We start from the raw sequence: 6,372 nt of genomic DNA on the forward strand, positions 1-6,372 counted from the left end.
GAAAGTTCATCCCGGCATGAACCGGGATGGAATTGATGATTCCTGTGCAATCATTTTCTTCTCGCCACTTAAATTCCTATTAACCTCAGTTTTCTTCATTAATAAAACAAGAATAGTACCTCCCTTTTAGGGGTGTTATCATTGAATATAATGCCTATAAAATATCCAGTACTTTATGTAAGTGTTGCACTGTGTAAGTGCCTCGTACAGACAGTACCTATCAATATTTGTTGTTAAAACTGTCAGCTGCGCTCTGTGGTATATAGATGTTAATACCATCCATTACAAACGGAAGTGAATTTTTAAAATTGAATAGTGCTATATAATTTGCCAGTTAGGAATTAGAAAAATAATTTCACTCTAATTTTCTTTATAAATTTAAGTTTTAAATTTGCAAAGATTCTTGTTTCAAGGGCATTGTAGTATATTAGAAAAACATGAAGTTATGTGGTCTTTCACAACTGAAATAATATCCAGATTGTCGCTGAATTTGGTTCATTACAGGTATGAAATAAAATCCTGACTTAATCCGCATTGGGGGTGATATCTCCTATGCAGTAGTAACACGAGGCACAGCTATATGAGAAAATAGATCTGGTGCTTCATAAGTGCTCAAAAAATACACCTCTCCTTACCCTCAATTTCTTTGCCTAAAATATGCAGAAGAATCAGGCACATTCAAGTTTCACTTCCAGCAAGAAAGCATGATATACAATTTAGGGCATGACATAGAGAAATTGACCAAATGTTTTAGGATTTCTGTAAGTGCAGGAAGGAACCTAATCAAGCACCCTCATCTTACAGATAAGGAGGAGGTTATGCCTTAGCTGATACTTAGGGATGTAGGCGTGTTAAATTTTGTACATATGTTTGTATTAGAAGCGGTTTATCTGTATCAGCTTTGAGACAAATAATATGCACTTTCTGCAAATGATATGCCACTTCTCCTTGGAGAGAATATTAGTATTTGTTTTTGAAGAGAGGTTTCACTGTTTTCATGTGGAATGTAGAGCCCAATTAGACTATCCTAATATTTTAACTTTTCAGCTTGATGATATGGAGGATTCCCAGTAATGTGATCTTGAAAGAGTGGCCCATTTTTGCATATTTAAGCTAAGTGGGTTGCACTGAAGTAGTTCCCTCTCTAATCAGGGAGCTTCCAGAGTTCTGTCACCACCAAAGGAGACATGAGGGGGAAGAGAGGACTGGAAAATAATGATGAAGTGCTTTGTGCCATAATGGATGATGAGCTGGATGGAAGGAGCAAATATAAATGTTAGCTTCACCAACTATAGACAGAAAGGGAAAATGTACCGTTTTCATGAGTAGATTTTAGTCAGTCTAAGAAGGCCCTTCTATCCCCAGAGGGCTATAGAATGCTAAATGTGGGTGCAGAATGCTGCCCTTTCCTGCTTTTCAACAGACCTCTTTCTGTTGTTCACAAATATTTTTTTTAATGTTTTAAAAAGATTTATTTATGGGGCCTCCCCAGTGGCGCAGCAGTTGAGCGCTGGGTTGTGAAGCTGCCCGCAGCCTCTGCAGCACCGGCTTGATCCCCGGCTGCTCCCGGCCACCAGAGGAGGGTCCCACATGGCGCGCAGACCCCACCTGCAGCCCGCTGCTCCCCTCAGCAGTGTACTTCGGTCCTTCTGCCTGCTCTGCTCCCCGCTCTGGCTCTGGTGAATTCTCTCACCCTCCCGTGCTTCTGACTATACCCAGTGCTTGTATAAATCAATCAATCAATCAATCAATCTTGTATAAATAAATAAATCTTTAAAAAAAAAAGATTTATTTATGCATACAAGAACTGGGGTAGAGGCCAGGGGTGCAGGGGACGGGGTGTGACAGGATTCACCTGAGACAGAGTGGGGAGCAGAACAGGCAGACTGACTGAAATACACTGCTGAGGGGAGCAGCAGGCCAGACAGGAGAAAAGGTCTGCTTCGCCACGTGGGTAGCTCCCTGGCGGGTTGGGGTTTGACAGAGGATTGTACTGCTGTGACTGCGGATAGCTTCACAGTGCTGTGCTTAACCCCTTGCGCCATGAGGGAGGCCCCACAAATAATTTTAAGCCATATCACATATTTTTGTTCTTTTTTTGAGGGGCCATTACCTATTGATTCTCCTCTGCCCTGCACCAATACCTTTAGTCCTTTTCTGCCGTTAGCAAACCCGGACTCAGAACTTGGCATCTCTTCAAAATTCCTTCCCAAAACCCACAACAACGAAAGTGTTACTGGGCACTGTAGGTTTCCCCAGCACTACTTAGGGAAAAGGGAATTTCCTTTCATCTGCCGCAACAAATGCATCATCCTCAGGGCCTCTCCTGTACCATTTCTGGAGGATCTTTTCACCTACCCTTTTCACCCAAGTCCCATGTGCATGCACACACACACGACAAGCTTGCCGACTGCTCGCTCTTACTCCTAAACATCTCCTTCAACTTGAAATGTCTCTCTTGTGTCATTATGTCTTAACTTCTACACTCAGATGCTCATGAGCATCAGGAACTCATAAGAAACCAATAGGCTCCAGTTAGCAACTGGCCTATGACTTAGAGGACTGGACTGTGGCCTTTTGCTGTTTGGACATACTCCTTAGCATCTCACCCCTTATTCAAGCGTCTTATCAGCTTATTTCAAACAAACACATTTCTTCTTGTAAAATGAAACTCCAACCACCTCTTTAGATTGGCAACAGATACCTTCCTGACTCTTTTTTTCTAAGCTAATATGAAAATTGGCACAAAATAGCTGAGCACATCCTGACTTTTTATGAGACAAATCAGCCGTAAATTCAACTGGTAGACGAACGAAGCCAGGCCCTACTTTTAAAATGTTTGTCATGGGTCATCATTCAATAAATATTTGTAACCATCTACTATGCAGCCGGCCCTGAGCTCAGTGGGTACATGAGTTTCACTCTGTAATGTTAGCAGCTGGCTCCAGCTGGGAGAATGCCACCTGGGTTTTGTAAACACTGCCTGCATGGTGGGTGGTAGATAGTCGAGGGCATTTGGGTTCATGAGAAACAGAAGTGAAGGGTGTCACAGTGGGAGGTTTTACACTATGAAACTGGTAGTGCAAGCAGTCACTTCAATAACAGCAGCCACCTCGGCTTGTGTAGGGGTTGGGGACACTAATTCCTCATGTGGGTGTGCAGTGGCTCGTGAGACACGCAGGCCTCTCAACAGATGCTGCTTAAGTGCCCATATTTAAAGCCTGTGTCGGTGATTGGGAGCCAAAAGAGCTTTTGATCTGCTCCAAGTAACCACACCTCATTCCTAAGGGCGTTCCAAGCAAATGACAAGAGGCAGCAAGTTAATTGCTGGTTTCATATTCACTCTGGGTTTCCCCTAAATTCTAATTAGCAATAAATGAACTTAGCTCACCTCAACCTCAGCTGTAAGAGTGCGTTCTTGTTTAAGTTTCTCTGTGTGCTAAGCAAGAATAAGGAGAGTGTTTCAAGATGGACTTATAAAGCAGGGAGCTCAATAAGTGGGTAGAACGCCTGTAGTTGAAAACCCATAGGTAAAATGCTAGAGTATGATCCATAAAATGTGCCCTACAGGAAATGCACCATTTGTTCGACTTCGGTAACAGGCACCTCCTCAGTTATTTCAATTACTGCCTTCCAGCTTTAGTAATCAAAGTAGGGGTCCTGATCTTTGCTGCTTCCAAGGTCCTTGCTTTACGTGAAGAGCAGCCTATTGAAGCCTTTTGGAAATGTGCTTGGGATGCAGCTTCAAACAGACTGAGGAGCAGGAGAATTATGGTTTTTGTCCTTCTCCAGTGCTTAACAGAGAGATCAAGAACACCTGGGAAGAGTTGTCTGTACCAAAATGGCTGAGTCCACGTAGCCCTCACGGTAAGGATCTCCAATTCACCCAGCGACCACTGGAGATTTGGATGAAATTGAAGAATTTCAGGAAATGTGCTCCTTGTGAGGAAGACAAACACACAAAAAAATGTTTCATATGAAGTAGCAAAAATGGAAATATTTCCCTCTATATTTTATTTTATTTTTAAAAAAGATTTATTTATTTATGCATACAAGAACTGGGGTACAGGCCAGAGCTGTGGGGAGGGGAGTGTTGAGAGGATTCACCAGAGACAGAGTGGGGAGCAGAACAGAATGATCTACTGAAATACACTGCTGAGGGGAGCAGAGGGAGAGACAGGAGAGGTCTGCTACACCATGTGGGTCACCTCCCTGTCCAGAGATCAAACTCATGCAGGATTGAACTTGTGCTGCATTGAACTCGTGCTGCGGTAGTTGAGGATTGCTGACGCTTAACCCCTTGCGCCACCACCCTCCCTCTGTATTTTAAAAAGAATGATTGCCAATCCTAAAGGATATCCCATACTTTCCAATAAAGCAGTTGGTCTACAGCCTATGGAGCCTATGTCACAGCCTATGTCACAGCCTATGGAGCAAGCTTGGGAACAGTGACAGCCAAGGATCTTAATGACTGGAAACAGGAAGATTAAGCAAACATTCTAAGCATGTGCCTTGGATGAAGAAATCTCCCAGTGATTTAGGCATCCCAAAAATTGATGCCCAAGAATGGAGTTGCCGCTGTCCTCAGCAAGAATTTGCTCCTGTGGGAAGCCTGATGGTGGTGCTCTCCCAGGGCAGCCAGTATCCCTTCTAGGAGAAGGCAATGCCTGGGGTGGTTGGGAGCCATTTCAACTCAAGACTGGGGAAGCACTGCCAGGTCTTTGTGAGCAATGGATTGTCCTAGGATCTGTAGGACTAGTCCTTGTGGTGTAGGCAGGAAGAGTGCTGGTCCTCAAAGGTGATTGCCTTTGAGAAGGTTGCAGATGGTTGTGATATGGACCTGCTCAACCCACACTGAGACAGGAGACCTGGAGGAGGCACATGGAGCAAAGAGACATGTGAAGAAACTGTGCTTGCTTCTTGACCTTGGACTGGTGGAAACAGATGTGGGGGAGAGACCTGTGGGGAGGTTAAAAATGGCGGCTTTTATCTTGATTTTTTTTTTTTCACTTTTCTGCCTGTTTTGGCCCTTTTCTATGGGTCTCCGCTGGAACGTGCTTTAGACTTGTGGCAAGTTTTGGGGCCTCAGTGGTCTTGCTTTGGGCCAACCCTGTTTGGCTGGGCATTTACCCATGAGAGGATTACCCACTTCAGGTGCTGGATTTGGAGACTATTTTTTTCTGTCTTTTTGGTATTGCACACTAATTGTATTAAAGTTTCTTTCCATTAATGGTCTGTGCACTAGAATATGTTTTGTCTTGATGCAGTGGATGGCAGAACTATTTAGAACGGGCAGGTTTGGGGGCTTTGGGGCGTCCCCTCCCTGCCCTGTGACAGTTGGGCTTAAAAATTCTCACAGCTGTCATCTGAGCATAAAGGACTCTCCTGTTTATGGCATATGTAAGCCTGTGACAGCCTATGGAGCAAGCTTGGGAACAGTGACAGCCAAGGATCTTAATGACTGGAAACAGGAAGATTAAGCAAACATTCTAAGCATGTGCCTCGGATGAAGAAATCTCCCAGTGTTGTTCCAAGAATGCTCCAAAGAATCCTGGAGTACCCACTACATTAGTGGTTTTCAAGCATTTTTTACTTCTACTTGGACAAAGACTGAGAGTAAATGAATAGATGCCACCATGATTGCTGTGTAGCAATGCAGAAGAATGGACCACAGTATAGTGTCTTTTTGTTTAATTTTATATAAATCACAAACACACACACACATATGTATATGTTTAGTTGTAACAAATGTTTCACAAATCTTTATTTATCTTCACTATATTCAATATTCTCATTTTGTTGTATTTGATTTTGTTTTAATGCTGGTCACAACCCACTAAATTTCTTTAATATCTTCCTGGCAGGACAAGAGATTCTATTTGGAGAACTGTCCCACACCTCAGTGAAAACTGCAGAAGCTCAGAGGCAGAGCAGCAGCTCTAAATTTGTTTGACAAAGACTCCAAAAACTCAGAAGTTTTTGCAGAGTGGAAATAGTTGACTTTTTTTTTACTTTATAGATACATTTTGGATTTGTCTCTACTTCAGATTAAAGTTTAAAGCTACAGTGTGACAGGCAAAGTAAGCCCCACCCCCACCCCAATGTCTCCGCCCTGATCCCTAGAATCTGTGAATTTCTTACCTGACGTACAAAGGAGAGTTAAGTATGCAGATAGCATTAGGTTGTTAATTAGCTGACCTCAAAATTGGTGGTTATCCTGGATGGAATCACAAAGGTCCTTGAAAGTGGAACAAGGAGAGAGAAGAGGCCATCCAAGAGTGTGAGTTGGACTCCACTTGCCTTTCCCAGCTTTGAAGATGGAGGAAGGGGGTGGGTAACTTCTAGAAGTGGAAAAAGCAAAGAAGTAGGTCT

The sequence above is a fragment of the Talpa occidentalis genome, unplaced genomic scaffold (genome assembly GCF_014898055.3).
Source record: "Talpa occidentalis isolate TD23 unplaced genomic scaffold, MPIMG_talOcc4v2.1 talOcc4.6, whole genome shotgun sequence".
NCBI lineage: Eukaryota > Metazoa > Chordata > Mammalia > Eulipotyphla > Talpidae > Talpa > Talpa occidentalis.